Genomic DNA, 23,616 nt, shown 5'->3' with positions numbered 1-23,616 from the left:
TTAATTGAAAAAACTATGTAAGCTGCATTATTAATACTGCTTTTAATACTTTGCTTCAATTTATTCGTTGTGTTTAGAAATAAAAAAGTATTTTATGTTCTATTACTGTTTCGTATCTTTGTACCAAATTTACATTTGTTGTAAACAGGCCCACTCGCATTTTCATACGATGAGTATATCGAACTAACAATTATATTTTTAATAGAAAATTGTGTTTTGGTATTTTTTAATTAACATTTCAGGTTGATAATAATCACAGAACGCAAAAATCTTTAAAGAAATGGAAGCACCAAGAAACAACCTTGCAACCTCGTGCTCAAAAGATTGCCCAAAACTATACAGTTATATGAAACACTATAGAATTATATGAAACAGCTCGAAATTTTGAATATTTCACGTCGCTCGGAAATTTTCAAAGTTGTTTTAATTAAAAATTCCTGAAAAGTGCACAGAAATGCTTCAGGAAACTGATGTTCGGAAAGTGAACTCCAAATCCTTAACGTATGAATAAAATCGAAGAGTACCCGTATGTGAAGTCTCCTTGTAAGCCAAACGTTGGAAGTCTGGCATTACTACTGCTGAGGCACTGCGTCTTTCGTCAGGAACTTTGCTGAAATCGTGCGCACTTAATGAAGGGATTGCTCTGGAATAGGAACCACAGAACATTTTTTGTGAGCAGACATTTTGAGCCAACAAGCCAATGCTAATACGGAGCCACAATGTTGTTGAAGTACGACCTATCATCTTTCTTCCTTGAAGGTTCCTTAAAAATGAAGTACCAAGTACGTTCTGAATAGAAACCATGCGCCATCGCTGTTCCCAGCTCGCTAGGAGCAAGTTTTGAAACAGGCGGTGGTGGCAGGAAGATGAGCAAGTTGAGTCAGTGTAAGAGGCGTGGCTATCTCTGCTACGTTGTCCTATCAGCAGGCGGCGGACGTTGTAGTGAGCAAACGGCTGCTAGCCGCGCGTAATTACGTCATAGCGTTCACAGGGAGGTGCCGTTAGTGGTGACTCATCAACCGATTTCATGACTAAACCGCGTCCCTCCGGCTGCTAAGCTATTGTGACAGACATTTCTTACAATGCTGTGCGTTCTTTCATCAGCGTCATCAACGCCTCAAGGTCACACGCTGCATTTTCTCATTTCCGCAGTTTCAAGCTGTGCATGATAGATAATATGCTACTAGAATAATGTGTGAGAGTGAAAAAACGTGTGCCAGAGATGAAATAATTTTTCTTTGCGAATGGCTGGATCAGGATCGAAAGTTGAACGAAAGTAGATATAAGTATATTGAGTGCACATCTACAACAAAAAATACAATCACAAAGAATTTTTTTGTTTATTGCCACATGCAAACGGCGATGCAATTTTTTTTTTTTTTTGAGTTATTGAATAAGCAGCGAGAAAGTTAGCCTGTTCTTGACTTATTTTGGTGTCATCAAATCACACATAAATGCACATTCAGTGTGTGGGCCTAAAAAGAATACTCATTTTCTTTAAACAACAAACATTTACTTTAATTTAACAAGTAGGCTACCGTATATTTTGTTCCGGTATGAATCACAATTTTACAAATTAATTGAAGTCACTTTAGACATAAATGTTCAATTATTTTTAACTTAAGTACACATGAGGACAATATCTATTGTAGGTCAAGCAAAGAATACCGAAAATGGTCGACACTTTCCGAAAACGCGTTTTGCTAGCTTAAACCTTTAATAAATTATAAAATCTGTAGACAGAAAATTTCAGAATCGCACTGAAAGGCATTCATGTTGGTGGAGATTTCCTGGAAAAACAAACTGAGGGTGGGAAAAGTGCTTGACGTCCTAAGCAATGTTACTAAATAGAATAATCGCCGTACCACTGACCTGTTTCTAATGCATAATGGCCGAAATAAACGTAAGAGACAACGAACGGGACACCTTGACAGAAACGTGCAACTCACAACTCAGTAATTTGTCTGTTGTATTCTGAATACTAATTTATGCTTTCAGTTAAGGCAATGAAAACAGACAACGTTGTATAACGAGGGCATTAGCTACAAACGAAAGTAGTACTGGGATATCCAAATGTGCATACATAACCCATAGATCCTTCAAGCGGAAGGAAATTGTTACCATTAACAGATTAAGAGGAGTCCACCAAGTATGTGTTCCACCTGCTAAATTTGGTATCGTCTTTTCTTACTGCGTCTGCTATTCAGTTAAAGAGTGGAATGGTGTCTTTAAGGTGTAAGAAAGTGAAAATACTACACACATTGTTATCGAAATTTTCTATTTTATCTCATGCAGTTAGTTTTAAGTTCATTCATTACTCAAAACGCGCAAACGCATTTGTGAATTTACTCTAAAAACTCCATATAATGTTCATTTTTAACGTTAATTCTCATTTCTTTTGGTCGTTCGTGTGGTAAGGTTATAGCTTCTGGCCAAACTTTGAATTCCGAGTATGGTAAAAACTTTTATACTCGTGTTTATGGTAGTGTACAGTTGTTAAGCTTAAAGTTTTCATTAATTTTTGTGTCTCATGAGGACCGTACCGAGGAGGTGGCGAGAGGTATGCACACGACAAGGGCGCAGGCGCAGAGGGGCACGAAAACTGACCGAGAGGAAACAAGAATGAAAGTTACGTTAGTTCTCCCATCCCTCCTGCTGTCATCTTCCGCCTACGCTAAGGAGACCTCCTTCGGCCGCAACCGTAAACATATGCTGTTGTCACGGCGTCATTTTTACAGCGGTGTTCCGTCCATCTGGCATCATAAAGGAAAGACTGCTACCGAACAGACGTCTATCGCTCACGTACTTTATGTGGGAATGGTGCACTTGGTTAACGCAGCTGCCCTCTACACAGCTCTCTTTCTTGCAATAGTAGGCTTCTTATTGCTACTTCGTTATGGTATAGTAAGATCTCAAAGCTCAGGGAACCGATGCTGTACCAAATAGTGTGCCTATGCTATTTGACCGAATGCTCCCGATTTCTGACTGCTTCTGGTGAACGAGTGCTGAAGTGAAATGCTACATTGAAAGAAGCAAGCAATATATATGGAGAAGAATATGTAATTTGCCTGACTCTCGTGTCACTACTTTTGGTGCTCCCATGTTTTGGTCGGTACGGTCTGCTGTGTAAACAATAATAAAAATTCAAGAATGAGCCTTCTGTCCTTGATTAATAATATTACTAGAGTTGTTAGTTGTTGTGCCTATTAGCAGCTACATTCTGTTCACTTAGGCTGAACCCTCGTGTAAACAAATGTAAAAGAAACATTTCCTCGACCCTCAATCACAGCCTTTTTCTTTTGTTTCAGGTTAATAGTTTATGCATTATTAATAACTTATGAGGAGAAAATGCAATCTGTTGTTTATTGTACATCATACTAAAACAGATGTCCGGTACCTGTTTATTTTTTAGAAAGTTTACTCGTATAGTTGTATATCTGCAAGCATTCCAGACAATTTTTCACTTAAATTGGGTATTGATTTATGCACTAATATTGACACGCAATCCAATAACGGGTACTTGACCTAATTAGTGCAATTGTTAATGTTGATTGCTTACAAGCAGTGACATGATTATCTTTATCAATGATATCTTCAAGCCATACCCTCTGGCCCCCTCCTCCTCTCCTCTCCAACAAGTCAAAACACAAGACAGAGGAACTAACCCAGCTGTGCTATTGGGAGAAAGATAATTCCCAGATGGCGGAACAGCCAAGCACAGCATAATATTAAAATGAGACCGTCAGTTGCGTAAAAACGTTGCGACGTTCGAAGAAATGAAGTGAAAAATTACATAACCTTCATTTGAATCGGCACAAAAGTTAAAGATATGCATTATTTTCTGAAAGTCAAAAATATTTGCATACGCGTACATACCTCTGTATTTGATCAATGTAATATTAAAATGATGCATAAAATTATATCCAGTCTCTAAATTGAAAACAGCCGGGAGTACAGTGTACTGACCACTTGCACCTTAATACACACATCCAGTGACCCATGTGGGCTCAAGACGACATGGCGATCAGTTGGTACCGTTGGGCTTACAAGGTCTGTTAGGACGGATTAGTAGATAAAAAATTGCTTTATTTTTGTGAACCTGAAAGGTATTTAGCAAAATGACATACTGATATACACTCCTGGAAATTGAAATAAGAACACCGTGAATTCATTGTCCCAGGAAGGGGAAACTTTATTGACACATTCCTGGGGTCAGGTACATCACATGATCACACTGACAGAACCACAGGCACATAGACACAGGCAACAGAGCATGCACAATGTCGGCACTAGTACAGTGTATATCCACCTTTCGCAGCAATGCAGGCTGCTATTCTCCCATGGAGACGATCGTAGAGATGCTGGATGTAGTCCTGTGGAACGGCTTGCCATGCCATTTCCACCTGGCGCCTCAGTTGGACCAGCGTTCGTGCTGGACGTGCAGACCGCGTGAGACGACGCTTCATCCAGTCCCAAACATGCTCAATGGGGGATAGATCCGGAGATCTTGCTGGCCAGGGTAGTTGACGTACACCTTCTAGAGCACGTTGGGTGGCACGGGATACATGCGGACGTGCATTGTCTTGTTGGAACAGCAAGTTCCCTTGCCGGTCTAGGAATGGTAGAACGATGGGTTCGATGACGGTTTGGATGTACCGTGCACTATTCAGTGTCCCCTCGACGATCACCAGTGGTGTACGGCCAGTGTAGGAGATCGCTCCCCACTCCATGATGCCGGGTGTTGGCCCTGTGTGCCTCGGTCGTATGCAGTCCTGATTGTGGCGCTCACCTGCACGGCGCCAAACACGCATACGACCATCATTGGCACCAAGGCAGAAGCGACTCTCATCGCTGAAGACGACACGTCTCCATTCGTCCCTCCATTCACGCCTGTCGCGACACCACTGGAGGCGGGCTGCACGATGTTGGGGCGTGAGCGGAAGACGGCCTAACGGTGTGCGGGACCGTAGCCCATCTTCATGGAGACGGTTGCGAATGGTCCTCGCCGATACCCCAGGAGCAACAGTGTCCCTAATTTGCTGGGAAGTGGCGGTGCGGTCCCCTACGGCACTGCGTAGGATCCTGCGGTCTTGGCGTGCATCCGTGCGTCGCTGCGGTCCGGTCCCAGGTCGACGGGCACGTGCACCTTACGCCGACCACTGGCGACAACATCGATGTACTGTGGAGACCTCACGCCCCACGTGTTGAGCAATTCGGCGGTACGTCCACCCGGCCTCCCGCATGCCCACTATACGCCCTCGCTCAAAGTCCGTCAACTGCACATACGGTTCACGTCCACGTTGTCGCGGCACGCTACCAGTGTTAAAGACTGCGATGGTGCTCCGTATGCCACGGCAAACTGGCTGACACTGACGGCGGCGGTGCACAAATGCTGCGCAGCTAGCGCCATTCGACGGCCAACACCGCGGTTCCTGGTGTGTCCGCTGTGCCGCGCGTGTGATCATTGCTTGTACAGCCCTCTCGCAGTGTCCGGAGCAAGTATGGTGGGTCTGACACACCGGTGTCAATGTGTTCTTTTTTCCATTTCCAGGAGTGTACATACTCACGCGCGGTCGCACACACACACAAGCACACACACACACACACACACACACACACACACACACACACACACACACACACACACACACACACACAAACTGGGTGAGGACAATGATGATTTGACGGTTAATTGATTCGATACTATTGGGTGGGACAGTTTACAGGGTGACCGCCCACGATGATGATGGTATCTCTGACAACGATGACACTACTCCAGTGTGTCTTCTTGCTATTATAATACGCCATCATACTGAGTCACCATGCAAAAATTTAATTGCTGAGCATTAGTCAACAAGTTCTCTATCTTGATTGTGTTTAGAGGTTTCCCTAAACATTCGCCAGGAACATGGTCCAAACTCCGACATACCTGGAAACTTACTATCTGCAAACAGGAAACATTAAAAGTCGACCTCCCGTCCCTGTACCACAATTTTTGCAGTAAAAAAACTGTAGTAGGAATAATTATTTTCCACTTTTTTATATGTGCATAATAATTCAAGACGCCACACATCTTAAGACTCCCCAAGACTATTGAGCCATTGCCCCCAGCAGTTGCTGCTCGCTGCTTTCTGCAGATGTAATACTGGCTTGGCGTATATCTTCGATTCTTCTGTGGAAGCAGATATGATCTCTCACCTAAGACACAATGCGTGCAGTAAAATATCACTCAATAATTATTTCAATTGTTTCCAGAATTGTGAAATGCTCTTTTTGTGATGTCTCTCAACCAATGGAACGTTGTGATATGCAACCACAATTGAGTCTTTTGACAATCATCATCGACTTTAAGCAGTAATCAATGCACTATTTGTTTCTCCATGTGCTGATTCTGCAACTGTTTAATTAATGAAAAACCATTCCATTTCCTGTTGAGAACTTTATTGAGCCCACTACTAGGTTTGACCTTAATATTAGGTCGTTTTCAAGTGCTTCTGAAAAATTATTCTCTAGTGAAGAAATGTTCAAATGATAATAGTGCAAGTCAGGTGGATTTAAATACTACGTACCCAATTATGTCGTAAGAAATGATATCATTGGGCTTGTAACATTTTAAATCCGCATGACTTGCACTTTTATCATGTGGTAACGCTATGATTGGGGATGTAACATTTTAAATTCACCTGACTTGTACTTTTATTATTTGGAATTTCCTACTCTACACCATTACTTTTCAGAACTAATTGATATTGGCCTAATATGAGGGCCAAAATCAGCATTGGGCACAATAAAGTTCTCAGCAGCAACTGGAGAAGTTTTTCGTTAAATGATTGAAGCTCTTTCTGAATAGGTATTATTTCATTATCCTGTGTATTATTGTCTACAGTTACGACTGATTCATGTGGCAGCAAATGTCCCTCGTGCAAAATTGAAACATCGTGAAATTAATACGAGATATGCCCACCCTTTTTCCTTATGACAGCTTAGACTCTTTGTCAGTGAGACATCTGAATGTCTGTGGCAGCACATTCGTCCTCAACGATTGAAACCAAAGAAGGTAGCGATGTTGGATGCTGAGGTTCGTCAACATTCTACGTCATTCCAAAGGTGTTCTATAGGATTCAGGTTGGTACTCGGAGCATGCAATCTCATTTCATGGACATTATTATCCACAAACCAGTGTCTCAAAGATCCTGCTGTATGGCAGGACGTATCGTCGTGTTGATATAAACAGTCATCGTCTCCTGTGCTGTACACAATACGCAATACCATAAAGTGTCCAAATACCTCAAACAAAAAGACACGAAGTCAGCACAGATTCAGCAAACATCGTTCTTGTGAAACCCAACTGGCCTTTCATTCACGTAAAGTAATGAATGATATTGAAAAGAGATCTTACGGTAAACGGGCAAATGGTAAAGGGTTAAACAATTATACTATTAAATGGTAAATGGTTGTCATTTACAAGATAGTAAAGTTATCAGAAGCTCAATACAAATAACAAAATGTACTATTGGTTTCATATGTTTTATATTGCTTACCACTGACATTACAAGCTGGTAGGTAATAACAGTTGTTTTAGGCGTATTATTGCACTGTTCCAATTTTTATATCATATTCAAGTCCTTTCGCATTTTCTTACGATCATCCTGTAGACAACAGGGAACAATCTAGAGCAAAGTCAGATAAATCTTTTAGATGGATAAGGAAGCAGGTATGACTTTCTTAAATCTAGGAAGACGGAACCTACATATTTGCAAGATGCTGTACATGAAAAACATGATCTGTGGTGTTTCCTCATCGCTTGCAGACTCGCTTCTTTTCTTCCATAATTCTGGAACTATAATGTGCTTTAGGACCCTGCATCAGATGCAGATCAGTGATACTGAAAAATATACGCGCTTTACCTTAGAGATGATGTGCGGTATCGTCCAGTGAGGTGGAAATTATTCATTGCACGTTAGATTCTTAGAAAGGAATATGTTTCTTTGGTGCAAAAACCCCTAAGAAATCCAACAGGGATTCGTGCTTCATGTAACGTCAGGGCGTCACGAAGATTATCATAATACTGATCCCGTCTACTTACGGGAAATGTATCATGATATGTAGAAGTGTAACATGATGCATATGACAACAAGGTAGGACTTATCACTTTTTTGGAACTGCATGGAAGTATTTGAAACCATTCAGTTAAGGGGCGTTGGTGTAAAAGTAGGCACTCAGCTCGTCGAAGGCATCGACGTACCATGAGCGCATCTGTCAACACCATAAGCTCCTACACAACCACGAAACGTCTGACAAATGTATACTTCAGTATTAAGAATATTAATATTAACTTACTGATCGCTCAAACATGCATTTTTCATTTGATGTTGTAGTTCCTCCTGGCGTGAGCAGAGGCATTTCACAGAAAAATCCACCAAAATTTGATGGCATAGCAACTCTTTGCAAAAAGTGTAAGCCTAAAATCACCTACAATTTTCCTGCTTATGCAGTCTATCACTCAGGCATTTGTTATATCTATGATTGGAGCTCAGATGTGTTTTCATCTGATGTTCCGGATTGTGCCGGCAAGAGCAGAGATCTTGCAACCGGCAGCAAAAAATATGTTGTCTAGTACCCTCCACATAAACAAGCAGTGGAAAATCTGCTTTACCAAAGAATTCTGCAGATGGTTTGAGGAAATATCGATTCTGTAGCGATTACTGTCATTTGAAAAGTACGATTACGACAAATGCCTAACTAATTCCAAACACCACGGAGATGACTGATAATCTTGGCCAGTGCTAGTATTTAACAACAATGGAACTGAGGAGTAGGTATCATCACTTAGAAGTGGCTCTGGAGGATAGAGCAAAGACTACGTATTCAGCGCCATGGGACATTATGAGCAGAGAAGAAAGCCAATTGGTTTAAAGAATGCACCAGAGACATTCCAGCAGTTGTTGACAGGATTGAAGCCTCGTCAATATCTAGTGTTTTTGATGGCACAATTGTTCCTTCAAGGGATATGTAGGAACATAGACAAAGACTGAGGGACGTGTTCAAGCGGTTATGAAATGCGCGTACAGAAAAATGTTACTTTGTGTTGCAGTCAGTCAGTTACTTGGGTCATGTAATTAATAAGGATGGTGTGTGGATTGATCCGGGATTGATACAGGCGGAGTGAGATTTTTCCAGTATGAGAAATGAACAAGGTGTTATAGTATTTTCTCGGCCTTGCGAATTATCATAGAAAGTTCGTGAGACGGTTCGTTGATACAGTACGCGCGCTTCTCCTTTAATAAAGGACGGTATCAGATTTGTTTAGGTCGAAAAATATTACAGAGCTTTCGTCGAATTAAAGGATGTACGAACGTCGAGTCCAGTGCTGGTATTCCCAGATTTTCGTAAGGAGCTTATATTATTATGTGATGCATCAGACCATGCTCTTGGGTGCATTTTGCGCCAGGAGATCGACGGAGAGGAACACCCTATTGCTTTTGAGGAGGAGGAGGAGGAGGAGGAGATTAGTGTTTAACGTCCCATCGACAACGAGGTCATTAGAGACGGAGCACAAGCTCGGGTTAGGGAAGGATGGGGAAGGAAATCGGCCGTGCCCTTTCAAAGGAACCATCCCGGCATTTGCCTGATGTGATATAGGGAAATCACGGAAAACCTAAATCAGGATGGCCGGACGTGGGATTGAACCGTCGTCCTTCCGAATGCGAGTCCAGTGTGCTAACCACTGCGCCACCTCGCTCGGTGCTTTTGAGTCAATTAACCTAATGGAGCAGAGAGAAATTATTCTGTGGCGGAGAGAGAGATGTTTAGCCTGGTGTACGAAATAACATTCTACCGGTGTTATCAGTACACACAGAAATATAAAGTAATGACCGACCATGCTGCTTTGTAATGGTTACTAGGTTTGAAGGATCCATCCAGTAGATCGACAAGGTGGGCATTAAAGCTCAATTGATTGTGTACCAAGTAATTCACAAACCAGGGAAGAAGCACAGAAATGCAGATGCGCTCTGCAGGATAATAGCATTGGTACAAGTACTGCGTCAAGACCTTGCTGAGTGGCAAGCAGCACAGAACGCCAACGGAAAGTGTACGCAGTATAGCAAGCAGCAGTTTCACATGTTTACTGTGTAGGGAGATGTAATAAGGACCATGAGTGGTTCTGTCAGCAAAGCAGAGAGAAAAAGTACTGAGGGAAATGCATGGTCACGATTTATGTGTCCATCGAGGGTGCAGAACGACGAATCTGTGTGTGGCAGAGATGTACAGGTGGAGAGCACGGAAAAATGAGGTCGACCAGTAAGTCTGGAATTTTCAAATAACTCATGGGCATTCGGCCGGGTGACTTTGTCGGCAACTGCCGATATGCCAACACGAGCACAACCTGTCATTTTCATGTCATAACTGTAAAAATTAAGCGCTGTGCAAGGGAATTTAAAACCTCAGTTTTTCCAGAAACTCCGAAAAGAGACACACACACACACACACACACACACACACACACACACACACACACACACACACACACACACACACCGTAAACACGAACGTCAGAAGTTATCGCTGGTGAATTAATAATCTGTGGATGAGGTAGCATTAGCCGGCCGATGTGGCCGAGTGGTTCTAGGCGCTTCAGTCTGGAACCGGAGACCGCTACGGTCGTAGGTTCGAATCCTGCCTCGGGCATGGATGTGTGTGATGTCCTTAGGTTAGTTAGGTTTAAGTAGTTCTAAGTTCTAGGGGACTGATGACCTCAGATGTTAAGTACCATAGTGCTCAGAGCCATTTGAACTATTTGAGGTAGCATTAACTCTGCCCCCTGTCTTTCGACAAGAGAGAGAGCAGGACTCCATGCAGATCTGAAACAAAAACCACCATCTCTTTTAATAAGGTTGCTTGTTAACTTAATTTCAGCTGCTTCCTCAATAACACTGTCCCAATAGCTGGATGTGAATTCAAGAATTTCTGTGTTGCTATATTCCATAGCATGACCACTGCCTAGATAATGTTCCGCATGACGGGTATACTCGGCTGTAGCGTATGTGACGCTTATGCTCAGTATGCCAGTGTTCCAATGTACTGATGGTCTGATCAACATATAACATGCCACACCTGCAAGGAATACGATAGACATCTTACGTCAACCAAGATCAGTCTTTACGGAACCCAAAAGGACCCTGATCTTAGATCTGGTCGAAAAATACATTTCACATCATACACTGAAGGAAAAGCATCCCAACACCAAAAAATAGTTAACGTAGAGTAATGACATTAAGGTAATACATTCGTCTAGATAACATATTTAAGTGATTCGCATTGCAAGGTCACAGGTCAATGTAAGCGTGAGATAAGCCATTGCAAATGTGAAATGGTGGTACATCAAAAACCGGCGAAACCCCCAGAATGTTAAATGCAAGCGTACAAACTTTGCATAGAGTTGTCGTCCGATGACGGTTCACATGTGCTCAATTGGAGACAGATTTGATGACAGAAGGCAACATGCTAACATGCTTTGGAGCGTACTGGGTTACAACAGCGGTACGTGAGCGAACGTTATACTTCTGGAAATCACCACCTGGTATGTTGTTCATTAATGGCAGCACAACAGGTCAAATCATCAGACTGACGAACAGATTTGCTGTCAAGGTGCATGGGATAACCACGAGAGTGTTCCTGCTGTCATACGAAATCGCATCCCGGACCATGGCTCCAGGTATAGGTAGAATGTGTCTAGCACGCAGACAGGTTTGTTGCAGATTCTCAACTGGCCTCTTTCTGACCTACACACGGCCATCACTGGCACTGGGGCAGATCCAGCTTTCATCAGAAAACACAACAGACCTTCACCTTGCCGTACAATAAGCTCTCGCTTAACATAACTAAAGTCGCAAGTAGCAGTGGGTTTGTGGTCAGTGGAATGCACGCTACAGGGCGTCTGGATCGGGGCTGTCCTTGAAGTAACCGATTTGTAACTGTCTGTTGTGTCACTGCGGTGCCAACTGCGGCTCAAATTCCTACTGTAGATGCAGTGCGATACGCCAGAGCCATATGCCGAACACTATGATCTTCCACCTCGGTAGTGTCACGTAGCCATACGGAGCCCGGTCTTCTTGTGACCATTCATTCTTGTGACCACTGCAGCTAGCAGTCATGTACAATAGCTACATTCCTGCCAAGTCTTTCTGCAATTATCACAGAAATCCAGCTTCTTGTAGCTCTACTCGTATTACACGACCTCACGCAAAATCAGTGACTTGTTGATAATGCCGTCTTTGTCGCCTCAAATGCGTTCTTGACTAATGTGGTGTCACCGCCAGACACCACACTTGCTAGGTGGTAGCCTTTAAATCGGCCTCGCTCCGGTAGTATACGTCGGACCCGCGTGTCGCCACTGTCAGTGATTGCAGACCGAGCGCCGCCACACGGCAGGTCTAGAGAGACTTCCTAGCACTCGCCCCAGTTGTACAGCCGACTTTGCTAGCGATGGTTCATTGACAAATTACGCTCCCATTTGCCGAGACGATAGTTAGCATAGCCTTCAGCTGCGTCGTTTGCTGCGACTTAGCAAGGCGCCATTATCAATTGCTATTTATCTTGTGATGCATGTACCGTCAGACCGATGTTCGCCAGTTGTGGATTAAAGTTAAGTATTCCAACAGCTACGTACTTTATTTGCTAGACTCAAATCCTTTAACTGTTCCAGACCTCACGCCAGCCTGCGTGAGCTTAAACGCGTGTCTTTCGGCTTCACCTCCTAGTGGCTTGGCTGTCTTGCCAAGTCACAACAACTAACACAAGTCACCACGTCCACTTTCAAAGATAACTAACGCTCACGAGCGCTACAGCGAATATTTAAAGCAAACCTGATTTGCATCCTCGTAGTGGCGCTGCTAGTGCCACTCTTATGCGACTGGCGAGATATCTGAAAAGGGATCATCTTTCAGAAGTAGAAACACGCCTACCAACTTCCGTTTATGTTGCACTTCTTCTTGGTATTGCGTTAGTCAGTTTATTTTCGCAAAATGCGACCGTTCCTATTCGAAGTACTATCTGCGTAAGACAAAAAGGCCGCATACCCTGGCGCTATGTTGGTTGTATCATCAGTTGTTCGATAGCTCAATGCATGTCTGATCTGTCTTTCACTCTACCCATTCTGACGAAAGATGACCTCACGATGGGCTAACAAAGCTGACAACATCTCAAGGCCCAAGATGATATGGGCACTGTGAACCAAGGTACGAAGTACCCCTTCACACTGAGCCAGATGGTGACAACAATCAGCCTATAGATATAAGTCAGTCTGAGTAGGCTTCCTATAAACGGCATGTCCCAACGTATCACCAACCTTATTCCTGACCAAAACATCAAGGAAAGGAAGACAGCCATCTTTTTCCACATCCATCGTGAAACAAATATCCGGGCGGACTGAACTCGTTCATATTCTCACTATTATGAGGCCAAACAACAAAAGCGTCGTTTACGTATCTTAAGTAAAAACTGCAGTTTTCAATGCCGTCGACTCCAAGGCACGTTCCTCGAAGTCATCCATATAAAAATTGATGATACACTACTGGCCATTAAAATTGCTACACCACGAAGCTGACGTGCTACAGACGCGAAATTTAACCGACAGGAAGAAGATGCTGTGATATGTAAATGATTAGCTTTTCAGAGCATTCACACAAGGTTGGCGCCAGTGGCGACACCTACAACGTGCTGACATGAGGAAAGTTTACAAACGATTTCTCATACACAAACAGCAGTTCACCGGCGTTGCCTAGTGAAACGTTGTTGTGATGCCTCGTGTAAGGAGGAAAAATGCGTACCATCACGTTTCCGACTTTGATAAAGGTCGGATTGTAGCCTATCGCGATTGCTGTTTATCGTATCGCGACATAGCTGCTCGCGTTGGTTGAGATCCAATGATTCTTAGCAGAATATGAAATCGGTGGGTTCAGAAGGGTAATACGGAACGCCGTGCTGGATTCCAACTGCCTCGTATCACTAGCAGTCGAGATGACAGGCATCTTACCCGCATGGCTGTAACGGATCGTGCAGCCACATCTCGACCCCTGAGTCAACAGATGGGGACGTCTGCAAGACAACAACCATCTGCACGAACAGTTCGACGACGTTTGCAGCAGCATGGACTATCAGCTCGGAGACCATGGCTGCGGTTACCCTTGACGCAGCATCACAGACAGGAACGCCTGAGATGGTGTATTCAACGACGAACCTGAGTGCACGAATAGCAAAACGTCATTTTTTTCGGATGAATTCAGGTTCTGTTTACAGCATCGTGATGGTCGCATCCGTGTTTGGCGACATCGCGGTGAACACACGTTGGAAGCGTGTATTCGTCATCGTCATACTGGCGTATCACCCGGCGTGATGGTATGGGGTGCCATTGGTTACACGTCTCGGTCACTTCTTGTGCGCATTGACAGCACTGTGAACAGCACTTGGACGTTACACTTCAGATGCGTTACGACCCGTGGCTCTTCCTTCATTCGATCCCTGAGAAACCCTAAATTTCAGCAGGATAATGCACGACCGCATGTTGCAGGTCCTGTACGGGCCGTTCTGGATACAGAAAATGTTCGACTGCTGCCCTGGCCAGCCCATTCTCCAGATCTCTCACCAACTGAAAACGTCTGGTCAATGGTGGCCGAGCAACTGGCTCGTCACAATACGCCAGTCACTACTCCTGATGAACTGTGGTATCGTGTTGAAGCTGCATGGGCAGCTGTACCTGTACACGCCATCCAAGCTCTGTTTGACTCAATGCCCAGGCGTATCAAGGCCGTTATTATGGCCAGAAGTGGTTGCTCTGGGTACTGATTTCTCAGGATCCATGCACCCAAACTGCGTGAAAATGTAATCACAGATCAGTTCTAGTATAATATATTTGTCCAATGAATACCCGTTTATCATCTGCATTTCTTCTTGGTGTAGCAATTTTAATGGCCAGTAGTGTAATAGGTAACGATGGACGTCCAATCGTAAGTCCTTCTGTCTGCCCGCTGTACTGGTGGTCACTGAATAAAAAGTAAGTGGAAGCAACACAAATCGAAGTAGGTTCTTTAATTCAACACCAAAACTAACCTCAGTCAACCGTAACGAATCAGGCAGAGGAACACGAGAGAAGAAAGCGGCCACACCAAAACTTATTAGAATATCAGAGTTATTCAAACACATTTCCTCTAATCGACAAAGAAATCCGAAGAGTTCTGTCTGTGAGGCTCACACCGGCCTACCATAGTGCTCAACAGAGTAGCGAGGAGTTTTGCTGCACGATATGTCGGAGCACCAATGTTACTCACAATCGGACGAAGGCGACCCCCTTCCTTGTGGACCATAGGGAGGCCATATAACCCAGGGGGATAACACAATAAGAATTAAAACTCTTGATAGTCTCCTGCGACAAAGAACTTTTCTTCAAGAGGCTGTTAGTCTTTCTCACGACAGTTTTTGTGGGGTCAGCACCGATCCTACTATACGCTGAATCAGACAGTAAATACTGCATCTTTTGAACATAATCCTACTTGTCCTAAATGACGGTAGCATTGCCCTGGTCCATAGGTAAAATAACAATATCCGTATCAGCACTAAGTGAAGGTAAAGCAACCCTCTCAGCTGCTGTAATATTACTCTCGGGTGGACGTGCTCCAGACAACACTCGACGTGCCTCTCTCGTAGCCTCCTCTGCAACAGCAGGAAGTTGTTCTAAAACGACATGTTCAACAGAACTAATAAACTCAGCCACTGACAAACACTTCGGCTTGTGCATTGGTACAAAATTTAAACCTGTCCTGAGCATGGATAAAGCTGCGTCGTCCATAGCTTTCTCTGTGAGATTTATCACAGAATTTCGAAATACAGTATTAGACTCCAAGCCACGGAAACGTTCAGACTTCACCAAATGCCGGGCAGTTACAGAAAGAAAGTCCTAGACAGACTGCAACCATGAACCACCGTCCAGTCGATCCCAAGAAAGAGCCGAATAATCCCAAGAAAGAGCCGAACCTTTTGAAACAATCATTAAATGAAGCCGAAATAATTCCTTGGGAACAAAATCCATCCGCCGATGAGTGTAATGGATCCTTTCACGAACAAGAACTAGGTCAGGGTGTTACTTGATTGGCGGCAGGAGAATTAATATGATGCACAACTTTGGCAAACCTTGAAACAACATTTTGATCACGACACATCAGCAAAAAGGACAACGCACTTTACAGTCGTACTCTACTGCTGCGAAGTACATCCAACCTCCGCAAGCAACGATACATTTCCTCCCAGTAGAGGTCAACAATGTAAGACCTGCGTTTCTTTAAACAAAAAATTCTGGATAAAATCCTTCTCTCTCTCTTGTCAAAGACAGAGGGACAGAGTAACGCCTCCTCACCCCTCGATTATTAACTCAGCATCGGTAACTTATGACGTCTGCCGTCTTTGGTCTGTGAGATGGCGATAGTGTTTACAGTGTGTGTGTGTGCTTGCTGCAGCGATACCTTGAAAATCCTATCTAAATCTCAATGGCTGTCGATGACGTCACCCGGCTGCATTCCTGTACGTCATTTGAACATTGTATATGCCGGGAGAAACTCAGGTCGCACAAGTCAGAAATTGTGTACAGTGTAAACAGTGGGCAGATTTGATTAGGAAATAGATGCTATTGCAAGGCGACCAAGCGACCCGAATTCTGCGGAACCGTCCTGCAGTGGCACTTCTAATCCCGAATTGGAAGAATTAACAGAAAAAGTCTCGAAAAAACGCCTAATACGTCCCGCAAGTCCCGTATTTCTCTAATTTTCGCATTCCACCAACCACATCTCACTTTCATATGTCATAGGAAGTATCAATCAACTTATCAATACAGAATCTCTGTGTGACTATGTGCAATAGCATTCGTTCTCAAGTGCAAATGAAAGACAAAGAAATATAGCAAAGAATATTTTAGACAAGGTGAAAAAGCGTTAGTACAGCGCCCACTCTTAGCAATATCAAGGCACTTTCAATAATACATACTACCCTTTTACGACCACCACAAAAAATTTAAAAGTGCATATTTTGTTACTGTGTATGTTGTTGACTTTTTCTCACATCATAAGAGGTAATTATGCGTAAGTAAGGTCCTCAATCTGAAAATATTAAGTATGACATTCAGTTAGAAAAGCGATATCTACTACTAATGCTTAAATTTTTGGGTTAATTTCGACTGGGGATTTTAAAACATTTATTGAAATTGGTATAAGAGTTAATTAAAAACAATAAATACTTTTGAAAAATTTTAAAATATCAAGTAACTTGCTAAATTAAAATATTTTCATAAGGTGGTCATAAAGTACCCCCCCCCCCCCCCCCCCACCAACAAACCGCTCCACCCGTCCTGGTATTCCGAGTGTTAATATCCCAATACTTTACACTCAGGCACTCAGAATTTGTAAGTTACTTCGAAACACTTCTCAAATTGAAAATTTTACTGTTATTTGCGACTCCGAAATTAGATACTAATTAAGACGTCCAAACTGTAGCAATGTTATGTAGCATAGCAGGTGTGATCAGACACTCATAATAACAGACAGTGAAACTACACTAAGTTTACGAAAAATATTAATGTGGATAGGGCAATTACACTTTACAGCTTAAGGGAATAGACCAAGGTAGAAATTTCTTTTTAGCCTCAATATTTTACTGATTTAAAATGTTCTGTAGAGAGTCTGTTTTTAAGACTCAGTCATATAATGGGTGTCATAAACGGTAAAATATGTTAAAACAGTGATTTATTGTATGGGGGCCCTGGGCATGCGATAGTTCGGATGCAACCGGTGTGATACTATAATAGTTACAAACGGAATGAAGATGCTGATGGTTTCCGACAGTATCACAAAGGCCAGTAATATCAACTAAAATACTATTCTCAACAAGATTTATGTTCGCAATATAATTGGTTAGTAGTAATCAGTCTGAAAGCATGTGGTTGTCTCGCGTCAGCTTAACTTGTAATTTCGCTTGAATTTTATAAGAATTAAAACATGAGTGCTTGGAAATTACAAACAAATGTATTTATTCGGTTAGAAAGGTTCGAAAAGTAATCACAGTCGTGAAAAAAACGCTTCGACTGGCAAGCGGAAGCCAGTTAATCTGTATAATCTCGTCAAAATGAGTGTTTTTCTACATCGGAGAAAAAAGGCCGACTGCGTGGTGCTGGCATTGCGATTAAAGCTTTGTTCAATGTCAGCATTAAAAAGCACAAGTTGAAACTTGAATCGCTTGTTTTTCCAAAACAATATTTTTCAATTTGGCAGGAGCTATATGTCGTGAAACATACGTGCAATTAAATTATACCCTTTTGTAGCTTGTGAGTCCGGGCCTTTTCTACTGTAGGACATAGGATTTTTGCGATGTATTTCAATTTCGATATGTGGTGTACGTGTTATAACGACTTTTTGTCGAAGACATTAAGTTTCATCTCAGTCCGCACTATTGTGTTAAAAACATTTTTTTTAATATTCCTATGTACTACGTTAGGGAATATCAACTGTTTCAAAGCAGTTTTTCAAATTTTGCTCTAGGTTGAAAATTATGGCTCTCAGAGCTACCAACAACCACCCTCGCGCTCCGCGAAGGCTTTTCGTCGATGTCGTTAGTGTCCTTCTGTGCAAGTTTTTTACTAAAAAGTACACAACACAGTCTTAATGGTTTACAATAGAGAGATGAAGTCAGTTCTGTAACTTGTAACTTGTTCGTTATTTTACTGAGAAAAATCATTAATATTCACTCCAAAATCGAGTGTCACCCTACCTGTCACATTAAAATTCAAATATCTACGAGGATATCAGGAGTCATATGCATACAAGGATCGATACATCGGAATTCCTTACAAATGACAGGTACAATATTCCGATGGAAAAAAACAAGTTAGTATAATGAAAAACAAACTTAATGGTGAATCTGTTACAGAATTTGTTGGTCTACAACCAAAAATTGTTCTCTTGATACCGAGTCTGATAGCATAATGCACTTAGCAGAAGGTATAAAACAATATTCTGTTAATAGGTTAACCACTGTCGATTAGTCAGTGTGTCTTCGATTTGGCAATACAAACTACAGTGCAGTACATAATTCAATCTAAAAAGCATGTTGTTTCTGCTATTAAACAACGTAAACTGCCTTTATATCTACAAGATGACAAACATTTGATACTTCCTGATAAGGTAAACATAATGTCTTGCGACAATTACCATATGAAAAATGGTGATGACTGCTTTTATTGTAAAAAAATGTAAAAGCCTAGAACTAAAGTAAATACGTGAAAATATGTAAATTGTGACTGAAGTGAATTCACATACTCATGTTCTCTTTATCGTGATGGAACTTTAGTGATCCATTGTAACTGCTCTGATAATGAAAAAGCATTGTACGTAAAAACATTGAATGTAAATACATTATATTAAAACATTGTATGAAGAAAATATACAACAAATTTTATGTTTAGAGTATTTTTTATTTTTCCCTGTTCCCAGTCCCTATGCTTGTACTTCGTAGAACAAAACATTAGCGAGTTGACATACACTACGTGTTCAAAAGTAGCCGGACACCTTGTAGCACCTATTTTTGGCATATTTTTTATCTGTATCGATATTTCTGTGCTTGTTGTTTAAATTATGCATGTGAATTTAAATAACTGCGGAAATGATTGTTGTGTAATGTACCATAAATGACTTGGTCCATAATTAGGGAGCGTAGGGTTGAATGTAAAAGATGTAGGGAAGCGCCGCAGCTGCGGAACTAGCCAGGCGGAGTGGAAAAGGTGTAGTTGGCGCGCAAGTGGCAACACGTCCTTTGTGACGAGTAACGAGTCTGGTCAGAGCAGTTTTGTGGCTAACACTTCGCTAGCAGCTACAGATCATAGTGGCTCATATTCTTGGAGTTCTGAGGCCAGAACAGCTTGAGGGCAGTATTTATGGGCCTCGGATGCTGAATGTGGTGATACCATTATCACGGCATGGTTTTTGGCCCTATAAAAATATTTCTTCAACGTCAAGAAGATCAGTGGTATGGCGAGGCCAACAATACTGCCATGACTGCATCGCCGCCAGGTTAATAGCGACTGCAAATTGCGCCACCAGTACCACCAGTCTCCCACTAAATTGTTTTGTATCTGGCACTCTGTAAATGGACCAGGTATTTGTAAACTTTGCTTGATTTCAATAATAATCGTGATGTTACTAAAAACTCCACAGGGTTCCTAACCTAGTGAATTTAAATCCTAATTTATTATGAGAAAGTGGCTGAACTTGAATTTAACATTGTCATTTGCACAGCCAATTATAATTTTGAGTGAGTCAAAAGGCTGCTTATGAAAGCACATTTGTTATTCAAAGAGTTATAGTTTGTTGTACTTTACTTAACTAATAATTAAAGATGGGAATGCTTACCTTTTCTCTTTTGTTGAAACAAAACTACACCAGTATGTATGAGAAAAGGTTGTTAATGAGCTTGGTTCTTCAAACCATGGCAGTTTAAGGGTCCTCATGTACCAGCCTAGTTATCTAATGAAGCAATGCAAAGGCTCCTTCAGAACCAGTGTAGTTAGATTTGCATTCTGTTTAGTTGCTTCAAACCGAGGTTAAGAAAGAACTGTGTATTGTGTTATCAATTCTAATACAAGTTGGTTAATGAACAGGAATAGAGACCTTGTAGTAGTCAATGAAGTTATAGATTATGATCATTAGTAGACCTCATGATCTAAATTCTGAATCATTTCAAGCTTTCCCTGTTCAGTTTTGCTACTAGTTTTATGTGTGTCGGAATTAGGTTTTATAAACTGTTGCGCCTACTTCATTTAAGGCACGTGTTGTTGAGAGGCGTATGTTGCTGTTTACTATCCCACTGGCCATTTGATTATCTGACTTACTAGTGGGTAGCACATTTATTTGCAAGGTTAGGTGACTGTGTTGTAGTTTGAACAAATATAAGGAAAGAGTTTAGCGTGTGTGTCAAGGAAGGTTAGATTAGCATTAGCGCTACCTTCTGCTTTATCATTTTGTTTGATACAAGAATTCCTAACTAGGTTTCCTATCTGTTTTAATATGAAATGTTACAACTTGCTTTTGTGCTGGGAGAACGTCTGTTCCTGACCCACACTAGTTTTTACACTCTGCTGGAGTATTTCGGAAACGAATCCCACTTTGACTGTTCTGTTTCGATTAGGTTGTCTCACGTTCACATCTTAAAAATTCATCGCAGAGGATTATCGTTTAAGGTGGTCGGTGGTACCGTTACAACCTGGCTGAAAATGACTTACAAGTTCGTGGCGCCATCCATCGGTAATGCTGGAATACAATATGGTGTTAGGCCACCCTTAGCCTTGATGACAGCTTCCACTCCCGCAGGCATACCTTCAATCAGGATACTTTTGATCACATACTGTATGTCGTATCTGTCATCTCTCTGCCGCACTTGGTAGCCGCGTGGTGTAGGGCGTCTTGTCACAGTACGCGCGGCTCCCCCCGTAGGAGGTTCGAGTCCTCCCTCGGGCATTGGTGGGTGTGTCGTCCGTAGCGTAAGTTAGTTTAAGTTAGATTAAATAGTGTGTAGGCTTAGGGACCGATGAACTCAGCTATTTGGTTCCTTAAGACCTTACCACAAGTTTTCAATTTGTCATCTCTCTCTCTCTCTCTCTCTCTCTCTCTCTCTCTCTCTCTCTCTCCCCGTCCCTCATTTTCTCATTCTCTTAGCAGATCAGGCTGAGCAGTGTGTTATCAAGGCACATGAGACATGAGGGGAGAATTCCGTCACTAGCCTCTTTTTCTCTCTCTTTTTCCAAGCAAGTGTCATACTAACTCCCATAACAGGTGTGTGTTACTGATGATGAAGATCAAGTATTTGTACTTTTTTGAGCATGATGCAAAATAATTCAGATCAATAATTTTTAACATGGCGCAAAATTCAGGTGTGTGTGTGTGTGTGTGTGCGTGTGTGTGTGTGTGTGTGTGTGTGTGTGTGTGTGTGTGTTTGTTACTAACAATAAAGCTCTGGTATTTAAAATTCTTCTGAAACGGTGAAAAGAGTTCAGCCAACAGTGCTGTGAGCGTCAGATACTGGGTATTTTTTCGATGTTGTGTGGGCACACATGAGAAATGGCATTTAATGATGAGGTAGAGGTGGAAAGAGAGAGAGAAATGTGAAACTTATTTTGGTATATAAATCATAAATTTGCAGTTTTGGGGCACATAAATTGATACAGTTTTGCTTTAACATGGAGGGTAATATGTTACAGTTTTGGGCCAATATGTTATAATTTTGCAGTAATATGATGGTCAATTTTGGTAACCCATTCCGTTTTTTTAAGTGGTGTCACATTCTGTTTTTTTTTGTTTTGTTTTATATGGTGAAAAATTCTATTTCTTTAAATGGTAGCCTATTCCTTTTCTTAAATGGTGACCCATTCCATTTCAATAAATGGTGACCCATTTCATTACCATAAATGGTGACCTGTTCCATTTTTTTAAAATGATGACCCCTTCCATTCTCCAAGCAGTTACCCATTCCACTTTTGAAATGGTGACCTGTTCCATTTCTTTAATCGGTGACCCATTCTGTTTTTTAACAGGTGGTCCATACCATTTTTAAATGGTGGCCAATTCCATTTTTTAAATGTTGCAATTTCTTAAAGAGTTCAAAATGGTTCAAATAGCTCTGAGCACTATGGGACTTAACATCTATGGTCATCAGTCCCCTAGAACTTAGAACTACTTAAACCTAACTAACCTAAAGACAGCACACAACATCCATCTTAAAGAGTGTCCTACACCTTTACTTTAAATGGGGACCCAAATCATTTTCTAAATAGTGACCTGTACTGGGAGGCTAATATCTGACGCCATTTTACATAAATATTTATGACTTTAATGGAAATAATACATGTCTTTGACATTGGCACTTATTCGAGTGAAGGTTGTGTAATTTTTATTATTTAGCCTTGAACTGAGCAGCTTTTTACACAATGGACTGTCTCATTTTAATACTGTCTCGTGACAGGCTGAGAGGGGGAGAGTGGCGCGAGAGGAAGGCACTACTGCCGGCCGGGGTGACCGAGCGGTTCTAGGCGCTACAGTCTGGAACCGCGAGACCGCTACGGTCTCAGGTTCGAATCCTGGCTCGGGCATGGATGAGTGTGATGTCCTTAGGTTAGTTAGGTTTAAGTAGTTTTAAGTTCTAGGGGACTAAAGACCTCAGATGTTTAGTCCCATAGTGCTCAGAGCCATTTGAAGGCACTACTAGGTTAGTTCTGCCATCTTGGATTTATATTTTTCCCACTACTATAACTGCATTACTTCCTCCACCTGGGATTGTGATTGGCTGGAGAGGACAGGATGGGGGAAAGGGGACGTGGATTGATGACACCATTGATAAGGATGATAACATCACTGATATAACTGTCCAAGCATGTAGGCAACCTGCACTAACAGTATAACACTAACACTTCCAAGACCAAGTGGCCATCACCTTGGATTTTGACGTTAGTGGTGTAGCATATATCAATACTGCCTTTAAGTGCAAGGTGGGCTGTAATGTCTACAGATATAATACTGTTTATTCAATTTG

This window comes from Schistocerca serialis, chromosome 3 (genome assembly GCF_023864345.2).
Source record: "Schistocerca serialis cubense isolate TAMUIC-IGC-003099 chromosome 3, iqSchSeri2.2, whole genome shotgun sequence".
In the NCBI taxonomy this organism is placed as follows: Eukaryota; Metazoa; Arthropoda; class Insecta; order Orthoptera; family Acrididae; genus Schistocerca; species Schistocerca serialis.
This window is presented reverse-complemented; position numbering follows the sequence as displayed.